Source organism: Pleurodeles waltl, chromosome 1_1, assembly GCF_031143425.1.
Source record: "Pleurodeles waltl isolate 20211129_DDA chromosome 1_1, aPleWal1.hap1.20221129, whole genome shotgun sequence".
Taxonomy (NCBI): Eukaryota; Metazoa; Chordata; class Amphibia; order Caudata; family Salamandridae; genus Pleurodeles; species Pleurodeles waltl.
Genome location: NC_090436.1, coordinates 828,363,055 through 828,381,275, shown reverse-complemented (window position 1 = coordinate 828,381,275; position 18,221 = coordinate 828,363,055). Strand labels below are relative to the sequence as shown.

At 46.1% G+C, this 18,221-nt stretch overlaps 1 protein-coding gene across 1 annotated transcript in view; it reads right to left on the bottom strand.

Annotated features, from left to right (window-relative positions):
• The window catches only part of SMC5 (structural maintenance of chromosomes 5), a 647,363-nt gene that overhangs the window by 261,577 nt on the left and 367,565 nt on the right, over positions 1-18,221 (bottom strand). The gene's annotated exons all lie outside the window — the stretch shown is intronic.

The window sequence follows — 18,221 nt, the reverse complement described above, 5'->3', positions numbered from 1 at the left end:
TTGGTCCTTTTGGGTGCAGGGCAGTCCTCTGGAGCTTGGCAGAGGTCGCAGATCCCGCTGGATGAGTCGCTGTTCTTTTGCAGGTTGTTTGAAGCAGGAGACAGGCCCGCAGGTCTGGGGTCTAATAGTTTTCGCCTTCCTTCTTCTCTGCTGGGGGTTTAAGCTTAGCAGTCCTTCTTGATAGGTCTCCAGGAATCTGGTGAGTTGGGTTCAGTGAAGCCCTTAAATACAAGATTGAGGGGCGTTACAGGGGTCAGGGAGCAGTAGCCAATGACTACTGTCGCTGAGGGTGGCTACCTTTGGGGAGGGGGGCCTATTCCTATCCCTATTGGTCCCTGTCCTCCAAGCCAAGATGGAGGATTGTGCAGGGAGTGAGTCACTTCAGCTCTGGACACATTAGGAGTGGTCCCACCTGAAGTGGTCACTCCTTGTTTTTCCTAAGTTTCCTGCTGACTGGCCGCCAAAAGTGGGGCTTTGTCCGGGGGAGAGGTCATCTCCACTAGCTGTAGTGCCCTGGGGCGCTGTAACATGAGGCTTGAGCCTTTGAGTCTCACCCTCAGGTGTTAACAGTTCCTGCAGGGGGAGGTGTGAAGCACCTTCACCCAGAGCAGGCTTTGTTTCTGGCCTCAGAGAGCACAAAGGCCCTCACCCCATGGAGTCAGAATTTTGTCTGCTAGTGGCTGGCTGGCACAGACCAGTTAGTCCTACAACAAAGGATTGGGTAAAATACAGGGGGCATCTCTAAGATTCACTCTGTTTGTATTTTTTTAATAAATCACGCACAGGCATCAGTGGGGGTTTATTGTGCTGAGACATTTGATACCAAACTTCCCAGGATTCAGTGAAGCCATTATGGAGCAGTGGAGTTCGAAATATCAAACTCCCAGACCATATATTTAATATGACCATACTGCACTTACAATGTCTAAGAATGGATTTAGACATTGTAGGGGCATATTGCTCATGCAGCCCTCACCTGTGGTATAGTGCACCCTGCCTTAGGGCTGTAATGCCTGCTAGAGGGGTGACTTACCTATGCCACAAGCAGTGTTTTGTGGGCATGGCACCCTAAGGGGGATGCCATGTTGACTTTACATTTTTCTCCCCACCAACACACACAATCTGCAATGGCAGTGTGCATGTGTTTGGTGAGGGGTACCTTAGGGTAGCATAACGCATGCTGTAGCCCTTAGGGACCCTCCCTGGTCACAGGGCCCTTGGTACCATTGGTACCTTTTTGAAGGGACTTATCTGTGTGCCAGAGGTATGCCAATTGTGGAAACAACTGTACATTTTTAGGGAAAGAACAATGGTGCCTGGGCCTGGTTAGCAGGATTACAGCACACTCAGTCAAGTCAGGCTGCTTTACATATGTCTGCCATTGGTATATTGCCTAAGAATGCTATTGAAGCCCCTTTCTTCCTAGTGGAATGAGCTTTTGGAGGTACTGTTAACTGTCTTTTGGCTTTAAGATAGCAAGTTTGTATACATTTGAAAATCCATTGTGCTAATTCAGTTTATATTTTCTGAAATCTTTTTGTTCTGTCTATATGGTACATGAGAGCTCTTTTAACATCAAGGGTGTGAAGAGCTCTTTCAGCAACTGAATCTGGTTGTGGAAAGAAGACAAGACTGGCAATTCCATAGACTGATTGAATTTGAAAGAAAGGTTCTTCTAAAGTGAATGCTTGGATTTCACTAACCCTTTTTAAAGAAGTAATTGCTACTAAGAAGGCAACCTTCCATGATAAAAAGCAAAGACGGCACGAATGCATGGGTTCAAATGGTGGTCCCTTAAGTCTTATGAGTACAATGTTAAGATTCCACACGGGTTGGTAGCGCTCTAGGTGGAACAACTCTCTTAAGACCTTCCATAAAGGCTTTTATAACAGGAATCCTAAACATGGAAGTATGTTGTCTGTTTTGGAGGTAAACAGCTATTGCTGTTAAATGTATCCTAATGGAGGATTATGAAGATTTTCTTTTTGTAAATGTAGCAAGTAGTTAACAATATCCTGTATTGAAGCTTTAAGTGGGTTCATGTTTTTAGGCTGACATAGTAGACAAAATGGTTCCATTTAGCCGCATAACACTGTCTAGTTGTGGGTTTGCATGCTTCTTTTAGAATATCCATACATTCAGATGGAAGTTGTAAGTAGCCAAATTTCATGACTTCAGGAGCCAAATCGCCACGTTGGGTATGCTGGGATTTGGATGTCTGATTTGACCTCTCCTTTGAGTCAACAGATCCGGTCTGTTCGTTAGTTTGTGATGTGGTACTACAGACCGATCGAACAGTGTTGTGTACCAATGTTGACGTGCCCACATGGGAGCTGTGAGTATGATGGCGAGCGCAGTTTGTTTCATCTTTTTGATCAGAAATGGAATTAGTGCGAGAAGTGGAAAAGTGTAAGCAAATATCCTTGACCAATTGATCCACAGAGCATTGCTCTTGGATTGAGGGTGTGGGTACCGGGATGCGAGGTTTTGCGATTTTGTGTTTTCTCTTGCGGCAAAAAGGTCTATGTCTGGAGTTCCCCACATTTGGAAGTATTGTTGACTCACCTGTGGGTGAATCTGCCATTCTTGTACGTATTGCTGAATCCTGCTTAAGAGGTCCACCAGTTGATTGTGTATCCCTGGGATATACTCTGCCACTAATTATACTCGATTGTGAATAGCCCTTTCAAAATTGCCTGCGCTAGAAGGGACAATTGAGATGAATGTGCCCCCCCGTTATTGCAGATAGTACATTGTGGTCATATTGTCTGTTCTTATCAACAATATTTTGTGTGTGATTTGTGTCAGAAAAGCTTTGAGTGCTGGGAATACTGCTAGTAATTCCAAGTGGTTTATGTGATAAGTCTGTTGGATCAAGTCCCATTCCCCCTGTATAGTGGGGTTGTTGAGATGAGCTCCACAACCTATCATTGATGCATCCGTTGTGATTGTGGTCTGAGGCACAGAGTCCTGAAAGGGCCGCTCTTTTGATAGGTTGGTGTGATCGCAGAGAGTGGTAAGTTTGGCTGTCCAAGAACACTAGATCCTGAATTTTACCATGTGCCTGAGACCATTGTTGAGATAGATATTGCTGTAGTGGCCACATGTGAAGTCTCACATTGGGCACTATTGCTATGCATGAAGCCATCATTCCTAATTGTTTCATAACTAACTTCATTGTGTAAGCGTGGCTATACTGCGGTTGTGATATGAGATTGTTAAATGCTTGAATCCTGACTGGATTTGGGTATGCTAATGCTGACTGAGAGTTCAGAATTTCTCCTAGATACGGTTGTATCTGTGATGGTTGCAGGTGAGATTTTTGGTAATTTATAGTGAGTCATAGATTGTGTAAGGTGTTTATAGCGAATTGAATATGTTGTTGACAAATCTGAAGCGTACTGGCTTTTATGAGCCAGTTGTTCGAGGTATGGAAAGACATGTATGTGTTGTTTTCTGAGGAATGCTGCAACTAAAGCTAAGCATTTGGGGCTAGATGCATCATTCTTTACAATAGCGATTACCTAATTGTGATGTTTTGCGAATCGTAATTAACTAATCGCTATTGGATTGTAAGAAACTAAAGGAGTTTCATACTGAGATTCGCAAGGGCTCGCAAATGGACCTACCTCATTAATATTCATGAGGTAGGTCGCAATTTGCAAGCTATTTTAAATAAATAAATGCAGCCCTTTTTCCTTAAAGGAAAACAGGATGCGTCTAAAAATGTAAAATGAAAAGTTTTCTTTTAATTTTTTAAGAGCAGGCAGTGGTCTAGAAGATCACTGCCTGCTCTCAAAAAATGGTTTTGCACGCATTCACAAAGCGGGAGGGGTTCCTTGGGGACCCCTTCCCGAATGGGTTATCACCAATTTGAAATTGGTGGTAACTGCAATTGTTTTGCGACCGCATTCACGGTCACAAAACAATCATACATACCTCTGTGACTCTGTATTAGGAAGGGACGTCCTTGACACACCCCTTCCTAATACCGAATTGGTATGTAGTCGCGAATCTAATCTGTGATTCGGTAACAAGTTACATACAAAAATGCATTTTTGCGATCACAAACGGGGCCAGTTGGGCTGTTTGCAATCGCAAAAATATTTGATACATCTGGCCCTTAGTGAACATCCTTGGTGCTGTTGTTACTCCAAATGGTAGCACTTTGAATAGTAATGTTTTCCTGCTACAATGAATCTTAGATACTTTTGATATGCTGGATGTATGGGAATGTGGAAATAAGTGTCTTGAGGTCTAATGCGGTCATGTAATCCTGTTTTTGTAGTAGGGGAATTACATCTTGTAGCATGACCATATGAAAGTGTTCTGAAAGTATGTATATATTGAGTGGTTTGAGATCTAGGACTGGTCTGAGAGTAAAATCCTTTTTTGGTATAACAAAGCATAGTGAATATACTCCTGACCCCTGTTGGGAAATAAGTACTATCTGTATGGCTCCTCTGAGCAGTAGTGATTGTACCCCCTGTTTTAATAGAGTGTGATGCTCCTGAGTTAGTTTGTGTGAATGAGGTGGAATGTTTGGTGAAGTGGAAATGAGTTTTAGACAATAACCATGTTGGATAATTGATAGAACCTACTAATCTGTAGTGATGTTGTGCCATTGTGGATAGAAATTTACCAGTCTTCCTCCCACAGAATATGTGTGCTCTGTGGGGGATAGTGAAAAAGTCACTGTTCATTTGACTGACAGGAACACCTGGAAGTGGACGGTCTACTTCTTCTTCTATTGTTGGATCCTCTACATGATCTGCTAGTGTAGAATTGTGAGGATTGTTTTTGTTGGGAGAATGCTGTTTTTGACGCTAATGGTTTGAAACCCCTTCTAAATTGTGGTCTACGAAAAGTACCTCTGGTGGGTGTGATATACAACACACCCATGCATTTAGCAATTTTCTGAATCTTTTTTAAGTGTATCTATGGTTGTGTCAACCTCAGGGACAAATAGATGTTTGTCAAAAGGCATGTTTAGCACTGCCTGTTGTATTTCAGGTTTGAAACCTGAACATCTTAACCAGGCATGTCTTCTAATAAGCACGCTCATGTTGACTGATCTAGCGGCTGTGTCCCCTGCATCCATAGCAGATCTAATAGTGTTATTAGATATTGCTAGCCCTTCATTTATTATTTGTTGTCCCATCTTTTGGTGGTCTGGAGGGAGGTATTGTAATAGCTTTTCCATTTCATCCCAGTGTGCCCAACCATATCTAGCCAAAAGAGCTTGCGAATTGGCTATCCTCCAATGATTTGCAGCTTGTGACGCTACTCCTTTCCCTGCTGCATCTATTTTCCTACTCTCTGTATCTGGAGGAGGGGCATCTCCTGTGGACTGACTGTTGGCTCTTTTTCTTGCTGCACCAACTACAATTGAACCCGGAGGTAATTGGGTTCTTATAAACACTGGGTCTGAGGGTGCCGGTTTACATTTGTTATCCATGCTAGGAGTGATAATTCTAGCTTTAACAGGTTCATGGAAAATATATGAAGCATGTCAGAGCCTTCCTGGAAGCCCTGGAAAACATTTGTATTGTTTATGTGTAAACGTTAGTGTGTCAAAAAGGAAATCTTGTTCTATCTGATCTGTATGAATATGCACATGGCGCAGCTCTAGCCACAACTTGATTGTATGCAGTAGTGTCTTCTGATGGCGTGGGTCTAGCAGGATATAAGTGTGTATCATTTGGTAGAATGGGATCAGAGTCATAAGGATCTTTATCCTCCTGGTCATCACTAAGATCATCCCTGTGCGGTGATAATGAGGATGTGTGTGATGATAAATATGCTTCATATGTGGGTGATGATGGTGGCAGTGGTGGTGTGGAGGGAAGAACAGGAGAGTGGTGGTGAAGACTGTTTATGTTTTGTAGCCTCTTCCTGTTGCTTATCCTTGAAGACCTTTTTTGATGGAGGTACATCCTTTAAAGTGTCTTTTAAAGTTAATTTCCTTTTAAAGGACATTGGAGGGGAGGCAATTATTCTTCCTGTGTCCTTTTGAATGTGTATTTTTCGCTGTTTACCATCCATCACCTCTAAAATAGGTTGTATTTTCAAGGATTCATGGATAGAAGTAGTTTGCTTGCTACCATGTCTTTCAACTCCGAAGGTTTGTGTTTTGTTCGAACCGAAACCATCGGCTCCGAAGGAGGTGTTGATTTATTTGGCTCCGAAGATGTGCTTTCTGATTTTCGTCTCGATTCAGAGACTATTGTAGGAGTCTGTTTGGTCGATGCCAAATGCACTTTAGTCTTTAATCTCTGTGCCAAACCCAAAGGTTGGTCATCCAGACTTATGAAACCAACCATGGCCTAAAGGCAGTGGCAGACCGACGACTAGTTCTGGAGTCAAAGTATTTTTGTGTGGTGCGGTGGGGCAGTTGTACTCATGTAGTATGCCAAAGGTACATAGTGGCTCTCATCATCGGAGTGTTGATTGGAGTTCGAGTCTTGGATGGAAAACACTGCCCCTTGCCGAACTTCTTCTTCTTGAGCGTGTTCTTCACCGAAGATATCACGTGTGTCTTCTGTGGATTTAGACGTCATTTCAAGACGACGAGCTCTACGGTCTCAGAGAGTATTTTTTTGGATCAAAATCAGAGGTGTCGCAATTCTCTTCTCGATGACCTGGAGATAGAGAGATTACACACGGAATGTTGATCGGTGTACGGAAATTTAGCATGACACCGAGGACAGAATTGAAACGGATTCGTTCCATTAGACCTATATTGAAGTAGGCCTTAAAAAACGGTGATGTCTTTGTAAGGGCGAGAATTCGACCCCAACTGTGTAAATCAGATCGATCGAAACAATACTGACAGTATTATAGCAAAGGTGGAATAAGTTGAAAAGTACCGAACTGAGATTCACCGGAGCAACAGGAAACACATCTGAACCAGACAACGGAAAGAAAACAATCTAACAAAGGACTCCATGCCCATGTGCACTATCACCGAGAGGAGGAGTCACTGGATCTCGTGACTCAAAAAACCTTCTTAGAAGAAAAACAACTTGTAACACGCTGAGCCCAACACTAGATGGCGGGCTTATGCACAGCATGTGTATCTACAGCTACACACGCCATCGAACAGATAAGACAATTTGCTTTTGTTTACAAACTCTGAACCTGCATGCTTGAAACTTGAAAAAAAAATGCTAGAGTCATGCTGTGTATCACAGGAGGTCAGGGATGATGTTCTGGTTGCATGAAGACACACCACAAAAGCAGTATCTAGCAAATGGGTTAAGGAGGCATCGGAGGATAAATTGTTGTTTGGGCGATATCTCGGTTTTCACATGCTCTCCAGGGCAACCATCTTTGCTACATTTACCATTTATCAGCAAATTACTTATATGACTCCTGAACATTTTGCCTCTGTTTGAAATTCACATCTGAGTTGTGAATCTAGTTTTGCCATTTCTTATAGGAATCCACTTTCTAAGCTCAGCACTCTTGTTTTCTGATGACTACTTCTAACACACATTCCTCACCTTTTAAATAAGCTGAAGGCGTCAGACTGAATCAGGAAACTTTAGAGTAGTTTCCCTGCAAGCTGATAAATGGAACTGTGCAGGTGAATGCAACATTATCCTGCTATGGAAGTGACATGCTGAGCCGCATATAAGAACCACCCATTCAGAAGTGATGCAAATTCCCTTCTTTCTGTGCCTTTAGATGCAGATTTTCTCCCTGGCCTTCGACAAGATTTGTTTTCAAAATGTATCAAGTTATGCAGGGCAAACATCACCACCTTAAAACACAGGGCACAAACTGTGCAGGGACTGTTAAAAAAACAAATGGCTGCGACAGACCCTCACAAAGTTTTCTTTTTGGTGCCTGTTTTGGGACCACATCTCCAAGTGGAGACTGGGCCCTGATTAAGGCCATATGGGAACGTAAAGTCAAACTCTAAGTTGCCTAGAACAAGATAACTCTGCACCGTGACCAGTCAGAGTCAAGAGAAAGGTTCCGTTACAGGACTCGTTCCCACAGTAGGTCATTGTCACAGTTTAAGTTTTTGGATGAGTTTAAGATAAAAATAGAAGAGATCCAAGTGGGAAATGGTCCTTTTCTACCACTCTTGAACTCCAGAGACAGCATGAGGGAATCAATGTGCCTCCCAGTCTTACTCCTAATCTCCACTGGAGCCGATTCAGAGTCTGTTTCAGCCATACCCTGAATTTCCAGATCCAATGGTGACATCAGAGAAAGCTGAAGCATTGAGGAGGGCCATGTTGCAGACCTTCAGCACTTTACCAATTCCCTCTGGTGAACCTTTGTACCCCATGGACCTGCAGAGGCCTCCTTTCAGACTTCTGTCAGCGGGCTGCTGCACCTGGTGACCCTGCTTCTCTAACACAACACCCCTCTCTGGAGAGTCAGGTGGTAAAGGCATTCACCAGCAGAGTCAATCTAAATGCTTTCCCCACCACTTCTTCTGACCGTGAGTCGAAGCAGACTACCTCTCCTGCTCATTATTCCCATGACCTTTGGGAAACTGTGGCTCAAGTTGGACTAGCTGTTCCACACAACCTCTGTGCACCTTTCAAGCAAGCTATTCATGACAGCCGATATGCAGCAAAATTTGTGATCGGCTCGGAACTCGACACAGCAGAGTGCCTAGGATATGTAATGGGTACCATTGTGCATCTCAGACGCCATGCTTGGAAGTGCTTCACTCAGATAGAGCCTCTTCTTTGTGGAGCTCAGAGAAAGCAACAAAAGGGTTTTTGTGCTAGTCTAGTTCTAATGACTTGATATATGAGGGCTCGTTTTAGATTTAGAGTATTGAGAGCCTGTTCCACAACTGAATCAGGTTGTGGGAATAAACAAGAAGGTCAATGAACTGATTAAGGTGGAAGTGAGAGACCATTTTAGGGAATAATTTGGGGCTGGTGTAGAGGACAAACCTTTCTCTAAGTACTTGGAAGAAGGGTTCTTCCAAGGTTAATGCCTGAAGCTCACCGACACACCTGAGTTAGGTGACTGCAACTAGAAATGCCACCTTCCAAGAGAGGAACTGAAGGGGGCAGTTGTGGAGGAGATAAAATGGAAGACCCATGAGTCGTCTGAGTACAACGTTAAGATTCCATGAGGGTGTCTGTGGGACCTGGGAAGGAATGGCCCTTTAAAAACCCTACATGAAAGCCTTAATGATCGGTATCCTGAAGAGAGAGAGATGGGTTGAATAATAAGAAGGTAAGCAGCCACGGCAGCCAGATGTAATCACATGGAGGTAAAGGCTAGGCCAGAAACCTGCAAGTGAAGTAAGAGACAATGCCTTGTACTGTGGCTTTCTATGGGTCAATTTTTTTTTAACTGACAGTAGCAGACAAATCTCTTCCACTTGTTCATGTAGCAACAGTGGGTGATAGGGCAGCACGTTTCCTTGAGACTGGACATGCAGTCAGGTAGAAGATTAAGGTATCCAAATTCTATGACCTCAGGAGCCATATCACAAGATTGAGGGACCTGGGATATGGGTGCCTGATTTCACCATGATTCTGCGTGAGAAGATCTGGCTTGTTGGGAGGCCTCTTGTGCGGAACCAGTGAGAGTTCAAGCAGTCATGAACCAGGGCTGGAAGGCCCATGTGGCTGCCACCACAATGAGCATGAAGGACATCTGCCAAAGCCTCCAAACCACAAATGGAAAAAGAGGGAGGAGAGGAAAAGCATAGGGAAATATCCCTGACTTGTTCATGCATAGTGCATTGCGACACGACCGTGGGAACCTTGAGGCGAAGTCTGGACATTTGTCATTTTCTGCCATCCCCAGAAGGTAGTCCGCAAACAAACGAAGACAACTGGAGAGAGTGTGCTCCACCCCACCTTGTTTGTGAAGGTGATACATTGTTGTTATATTGTCCAGGCGGACAAGAACAACCTTACCTATCAGGTGAGGTAGGAAAGCTTTCAACACTAGGTGAACTGCTAGAATTTCCAAGTAGTTAATGTGGAGGGCCTAGTACTTTGTTTTCCACTGACCCTGTACAGTCAAGTCATGTAATTGTGCAACCCACCCTGTAAGAGAGGAGTCAGTTGTGACAATCCTTTGTGGAACTGGGTCAAGGAAAGGCTGCACCTGCAACAGGTTGTCGGTGTTCCACCACAGCAGAGAACGAGGAGTGCAGCAGCCAATCAGCACCAGATTGTCATAATGATCCCTCGTCTGAGACCATTGTTGCGCTATACATTCCTGCAACGGATGAATGTGAAGCTTGGCTTGGCATGAGACACTAAGGCAATGCAGGAGGGCTTCATGTCGAGGAGGTGCATGACTGTTCTGAATGAGTTGTTGATTTGTTTCAAACAAGGGTAGTAGTATAAAAAAGGACAGGATCCTGGCAGGATTTGGATATGCTATGCCTACCTATGAATTGACAATAGGCCCTAAGCAGGGTCGGATCTTGAGGGATTGGCGATGGGTTTTTGAGGCATTGATGGTATACCTTAAGTGATGCAGAAGATCTATTGTGACCTGTCTGAGTTTGCAGCAAGGCTGGCAGGTGGCACTTTTGATAAGTTAATCGTCCACATATGGGAAAACATGGATGCCCCATCTGCGCAGGTGAGCAGCCACCACGGCAAGGCATTTGTTGAACAACCGAGGTGCAATAGTCACCCCAGAGGGGAGCACTCAGAACTGGTAATGTCTTCAGCTGACCACAAGCCCGAGATACCAGAGATGATCTGGATGTATTGGTGTAGGAAGCTGGCCTGGTGTGTGGTGGGTACCCCTGGTACTTACACCTTACACCAAGCCCAGGTATCCCCTCTTAGTGAAGTGTAGGTAGTGCCTAGAAGCCAGGCTCTCTAGAGGTAGCTGTGGATGAGCAGCCAAGGCTTATCTAGGAGACATGAAAAGGTCATGCAATACCAGTCTAGTCACAGAGCACTTACACACATGAAAGAAAACACTCAGTTGTACAAAAATAAAGGTACACTAAATATATACACTAGTATACAGTAAAAGGCATAGACAAGGTTAGAAAACAGTGCAAATAGCAATAACCAATAGTGACCCCAGGGGCAGCCCAAACCAAACACAAAAAAATGGAATGCGAACACAGGACTCCCACCTAGGTAAGTGGAATGTGGAGAGGGGAGTTGGGAGTACTAGAAAGCCACATAAGTAACACAGTACCCCCCCGGCGACCAGCAAAGCAGGAGTAAATCACTGGATATTCCCCAAATAAGCCAAAAAGAAGGAAAAGAAGAAAAGAAGACACCCAGACAAGACTGCGAGAAACCAGCGGGGGATTCATGGAGAAGACCTGTGGAGAGAGGGGACAGAGTCCAAAAGTGTCAGTGTAGTCAAGGAGGAGTAGGAGCTACTACCCTGTACTTGCAGCGAGTTGGTTGACAGTGAGGAAGAACAAGTAAACACTGCAGCCCTGGAGCCGGAGGAGATTTCCTGATGGGTGCAGAAGATGTCCCACGCTGGAGTGAAGATTGCAGATGGGTGTCGGTGTAGGAATTCCACCAACAAGCCTTGGCAAAGGCAAACTCGCAGTTAGTGGAAAAGTGGTGCTGCCGGGGACCAGCAAGGTCCAGGAGGACTCAACACAGATGCCCCACAGAAGCGGAGGCTGAACCCACAGGAGTCCCAGAAGGCAGAGACACAGAAGTTGCAGAAGGAACCCATGCAACACTACAGAAAGTGATTCCACGCCTCAGGAAAACCACGCAGAGGGCTGTGCGTCGCAGAAGGGAGTGCTGGGGACTGGAGCTACACATCGTGTGAAGATCCCTTGGAGGAGATGCAAACGAGCCTTGCCAGCTGCATGAGACGCTGTGCTTGTGGGTACTGTACTGCATGGGGAGGGAAGGGCTTACCTCCACAAAAGTTGGACAGCTGGCAGAGAGGACCAAGAGGACTACTCCGGGCCAACACCTGTGATGCAAGATCCACGCAGCTCAAGATGAGGGGAGATCCACACAGCCAGTTGTCATTGCAGTTGGTGCCTGCGGATGCAGGGAAGTGACTCCTTCACTCCAAGGGAGATTCCTTCTTTCTTCCAGTGCAGACTGAAGACACGCCGGATGTCACCTGCCTGGCCTGGCCACTCAGATGCTCCCACAGTTCCCTGCCAACCTTGGAAACAATATGGCAGAACCCAAGGACCTTTTGGAGGAGATCTGAGCGCAACCCCTGGGGTGGTGATGGGCAGGGGAGTGGTCACTCCCCTTTCCATTGTCCAGTTTCGCGCCAGAGCAGGGACTGGGGGTTCCTGAACTAGTGTGGACTGATTTATGCATGGAGGGCACCAAATGTGCCCTTCAAAGCAAAACAGTGGCTTGGGGAAGCTACCGCTCCCAAGCCAGTCACACCTATTTCCAAGTGAGAGGGTGTTACCTTCCTCTCCCAAAGGAAATCCTTTGTTCTGCCCCCTCTGAGGGGTGGCAGCAGCTTCGGCTGCCGGGAAACCCCTGTAAGACAGGTGGTAGCAATGCTGGGGATCCTCTAAGGAGCCCCCAGAGTGCATGGAATCATACTACAGTATTTGGGCATGATTCTGACATGTTTGATACCAAACATGCCCAGGTTTGGAGTTACCATTATGTAGCTGGATATAGGTAGTGACCTATGTCCAGTACATGCGTAAAATGGCATCCCCGCACTCACAAAGTCAGGGAAAATGGGTGTGGAGTTTGTAGGGGCACCTCTGCTAGTGCAGAGGTGCCCTCACACACAGGTACCTGCACCCTGCCCTCTGGGCTGAGGGCCTACCATAGGGGTGACTAATAGTGATCTGGTGCAGTGACCTGTAGAGAAAACGGGTGCGTGTACCCATTTTCCGCAGACTGCAATGGCAGGCTTGCAGAACCCTTTGCATGGGCTCCCTATGGGTGGCTGAATAACTGCTGCAGCCCATAGGGATCACCTGGTACCCCCAATACCCTGGGTGCCTAGTTACCATGTACTAGGGACTTACAAGGGGGTACCAGTATGTCAAATGTGAGAAGAAAAAGGTACCAGCAACCAAGTTTACGAGAAGAGAGCATAATCATTGGGGTCCTGGTTAGCAATATCCCACTGAACACAGTCAAATACACTGACAAACAGGCAAAAAGTGGGGGTAACCATGCTAGAAAGAGGCTTCTTTCCTACAATTGGTACGTGGAAACAGGCATCCTTTAGGTCGAGTACGGCCATAATGTTGTCTTGCTGGAGAAGTGGAATGACATCCTGAAGGGTCACCATATGAAAATGCTGACAGGATGCATTCGTTTAGGGGCCTTAGGTCCAGAATGGGCCTGAGGGACCCATCTTTTTGGGGTTTTGGGAAGTCCAGTGAGTACACTCCCATACCTTGCTGATAGCAAGGGACGGGCTGTTTAGCCTGTTCGAGGAGGGCTTTGACCTCCTCTGTGAGCAGCCTTTGATGTTCTGGTGAGAGTCTGTGTTTGCAAGATGGAACGGTAAGAGGTATGAAAGTGAGCTCTAGACAATAAACATGTTGGATAATATACAACGCTCACTGGTCTGAGGTGAGAGTTTATCATGTGGGAAAGAAGCCTTGTAGGTGCCCCTGACAGTTGGTTTGTGTGGCTGGGGGAGGAAGAGGCAAGTCAGAGTTTTTTTAGTGGGTGTAGCTCCTTTTGGGAAGCCACCTCGGGCACTGTAATTGTTGCCCCTGTTGTACTCTCTAAAATAACCCCTGGAAGAGGACTGCTGTCCCAGGGTGCGCTCGTAAGACGTGGTGACTTCATAGGAGGTGGGATGCAGCAAAAGAAACTGCAGGGAGAAGGTGTTTGCAATGCCCCCATCGCTTTCAATGTCTCTGTGCCCTTTTTAATTTTGTCTAAAGCTTGGTTCACCTGTGGTCCAAAGAGAGGTTTGTAACACATGGAGAGAGTAAAGGGAGCAAAAGCAGACTGGGAGGGACAAGCCCATATTAAGCTCCCTAGGTACACAACCAGAACTAACACAAAGAAGTACAGGGGTCCCCTAAGGAAAAGAGCATGGCTGAGGGGCAAGATTCTGCCCCCGCTGCTTAAGATCCTGGGTAGGAAATAGAGGTCAGAGCGTGGTTGTGGAGTGTTGGAAGAGCTAGGGGGAATTTCCTTTACGGACTAGGTGGTCTCACACACTATATAGTGTCATGCTTCATCATTTGACCACCTAGTCCCACCCAGGTAGGACAGTACCACCTGGGCGGACTCAACCTCACTGTTAAAAGAACAGGAGGGAGTGCGTAAATTAATTCTTGGTCTGGAAAGATGGGGGATCCAGCTAAACTAGGGAAAATAAAAACACCTAAACAGTCACCCGTGCAAAGTTACAATTTAATAATGGTGTCTGTTTGGTGTGGTTAAAAATAAAAAAGGGGGACACTTCCGTGAGAACAAGGACTCACAGGGTCACCTATCTAAGATGCGTTTGCCAACATGTTTCTACCCTTATACTTGAGCCAAGGAAGGTCTCGGGGCATTCATCAGGGCCTTGGATCCCTAAGACTCACACTAGAATGAAAAGAACCTACTCCAAGAAAATGGAGAGTGAAGGTATTAAGATAGAGATAAGGGGCCTACATTACCCAAGGAGTTACCTTGAGGAGGCCTAAGGAGTATAAAACAAGGAAGTAATTAATTAAAACAATAGTGAAACACAACACTGCATAGCAAACCACACAAACACGTGACTAGGAGAAAAATAACTCATGCACAATATGCCAGTGGAAGACAGTTCTACCACTAAGAAGGGGTAGGAACTCTTACCCTATCCCTAGAGACTAATAGCCTCTGGTATCCAGGAGGGGGGAGTGTCCCCTTATAGTCAAACACTAAGGAAGAGAAGAAGTAACAAATATAAGTTGAAAAATGCCAAGAAGGCAGGAAAAAAGACGGTCCCCCAGCCACCCCTGCGCTTATCTGTGAACACCAGAGTGGAGAAAAGGGCCCATATCGGCACCAATTCTGTTCATGAGGGAGCAGAATGATCTATAAGGATCATGGAAGAAGAACTCAGTAAAAGAAAGCATACCAGCTAAACAATTGTGGAAATACCAACATGAAAAGTACATAGATGTAAAAACCACTAATAAACCAGTATATAGCTTATCTGTGCAGCGCGTAGTCCGTAGCGTCACTCACTACATCAAAGGGGGCGCTCGCCGTGCGAATTGCACCGTCCTCTCCATGGACCGCTTGGTAGAATGGTCCAGGGAGTAGCGGTCTTTTTATATGGGGCGCACCGGAAGCCCTTAATCACCGCCGTAGGCCAGGGTTACAGGAGTAGGTAATCCGTGCCTAATCACCACCGCGGCCCGAGGTACAGCTGTGGGCCGCGCAAGGGATGCTGGTAGCGTCAGGCCCTTTATCTCTATCTTAATACCTTCACTCTCCATTTTCTTGGAGTAGGTTCTTTTCATTCTAGAGTGAGTCTTAGGGATCCAAAGCCCTGATGAATGCCCTGAGACCTTCCTTAGCTCAAGTATAAGGGCAGAAACATGTTGGCAAACGCATCTTAGATAGGTGACCCTGTGAGTCCTTGTTCTCACGGAAGTGTCCCACTTTTTTGTTTTTAACCACACCAAACAGACACCATTATTAAATTGTAACTTTGCACGGGTGACTGTTTAGGTGTTTTATTTTCCCTAGTTTAGCTGGATACCACATCTTTCCAGACCAAAAATTAATTTACGCACTCCCTCCTGTTCTTTTAACAGTGAGGTTGAGTCCGCCCAGGTGGTACTGTCCTACCTGGGTGGGACTAGGTGGTCAAATGATGAAGCATGACACTATATAGTGTGTGAGACCACCTAGTCTGTAAAGGAAATTCCCCCTGTCTCTTCCAACACTCCACAACCACGCTCTGACCTCTATTTCCTAGCCAGGATCTTAAGCAGCGGGGGCAGAATCTTGCCCCTCAGCCACGCTCTTTTCCTTAGGGGACCCCTGTACTTCTTTGTGTTAGTTCCAAAGAGAGGTTCACCAAAGGGCATGTTCAGCAGGATCTGCTGAACTTCCGGCTTAAAACCAGAGATACAAAGCCATGCTGGACTGCGTAGCCGAATTCTAGGATTTGCCCCTCTGGCAACAATATTGGCAACGTATAGGGCCCAGCAAATAGAGGTGTTTGAGATCAGCTTACCCTCAGAGACCATCTCCTGACACCGTTTTCTATGCTCTTCAGAGAGCTACTCCATTTCATCCCAGTGGGCATGATCATACTTTGCAAGAAGGCCAACAGAATTAGCAATTCACCAGTGGTTGGCCAATTGGGCAGGCACTTGTTTCCCTGTCGCATCTATGAGTTTGCTTTCCTTATCTGGTGGCAGAGCATCCCCGCTGGCCTGGGAGCTGGCTCGCTTATGGGCAGTGGTGATTACCAGAGAATTGTATGAGAGGTGACCATAAATATGGATGGGGTCCTAAAGGGAGGCCTTATATTTTTTTTATCCACCTTAGGTATTATAACCCTAGCCAAGACAGAGACTTTAAATATGCCAGGGGTGTGACATAACATGCCCTTGGGCATAGGGAGGTACTGAGTGGAGCGATGAGTGAAGGAAAGGGTTTCAAAGAGGAAGTCCTTCTCTAGGGGCTCAGTGTTGAGTTCCACCTTATGAAAGGAAACGGTCCTACAAATTAATTCCCTAAAGGATGTGGAATCATACAGTGTCAGGTATGTGTTCCCTGAAGGGTCTACATCAGAATCCCATGGATCACTCTGTGTGGGAGTGTCAAACGTGTTATCACCCCCTTACGTCCACCCATGTCAGTGTGGAGACTCCTGAGATGTGATGTCAAGGGGTCACCTGGAGAAGTTGTGGGGGGGAGGGTACTGAAGGCTGAGGGACAGGGCGAGGTGCATGAGGTAAGAGGCTGGCAGCCTTAGCCACTTTCTTGCATTGTTTTGCTTGAACTGGAAATGTCTAAGGCCACCTTGAAAGAGCACGGTCTGGAGGACGGGCAAGGATGCGGCCCATGTAGTTTTGGATGACTAGGTGTTTCTGTCTTGAATCAAGTTGCTCCTGCATTTTATGGAGAATTGGCTCGACTGTGCTAGTGTTGAACTTGCTGGTCAACGACAACGGATCCGGCTCCAAGGGTGCCTTTGGTTTTGGCGCAGAGGTTTTGGTCAGCACAGAGGCAGATGTGGTCGATGCCAAAGGGTCAGCTCAGTGCCAATGTTAGGGTGGCAGGCCCTTAAGTGGTCAGTCTTGAAGGCTTCTTCGGCGCCAAGGCCAGAGCTTAGAGCGGCGTCCGAAGCAGTTTGTCAGTGACAGAGATGGCCTGAAGGCAGTGGCAGCCAAAAAGCTGGTCTCTGGTGTTCCAGTGGCTGAGCGTTATTTAGCTGAAAGTTGCTCTGGATAAGTGTGGTGCCAAGGGAATGCTGTAATCACAAACTACTGGTCTAGTGGAAGGTCCTCGATCCCCAGGCGGGAGTCAGAACTTTCTCCAGGGGAGAAAGCCCCTACATCTGCAGCCGTAAGGTCTGGGGTGTCATCTCTCCCCCTATGCAACATCTTGAGTCGACGAGTGTGACTGTTGCGAAAAGTCTTTTTGGAATGGAAGGAGTGGCAAGCATCGCAGGTGACTTTGTTGTGTTCCTGCGACAAGCACAGACTGAAGACCTGATGGAGAGCGGTCCAAGGATATTTCGTGTGGCAGCAAGGGCAATATTGAGATGGTGTCCGTTCCATCACCGTCAAGGCATGGTGGAGAGATGAAACATACAGATAGGCGTAGGCCCCAAAGGACGAGGTCCATGAGAAGTTGAGATCGAACTGGACCCCGCTCAAGTGAAGGAATCAGGCATTGATCGGATACCAAAAGAGGGAGACACAATGGAAATACAACACTTAAGGTGTCGACCCAGAGCACAGGAGCACACATCTGAATCTGACAGAGGGAAAGAAAACAATCAAACAATGAAGTTGATGCACATTATTGTCACAAGGTGTCACTCTACCTAGTGACTCAAAATACTTCTTAGAAGAAAAACAACTTGCACAAATCCAAGCCCCACACTAGATGTCAGGAGTATGCACAGCATGTCTATCCACAGTCACACATGCCTCGAACATTGCTTTCCAGCCACCTTAGGGGGATAAAAATGAGCTACACATTTATCCAGGAATTCAAAGTATTGCTTATTTTGTGCTGTGCAAAACTGTCCCAGAGTTCTACCGTACAGCAATTGCATTCCCTGTTTGAGAACAAAGGGAGCTGGGTTACAGAAATAAAGCAGGTCTT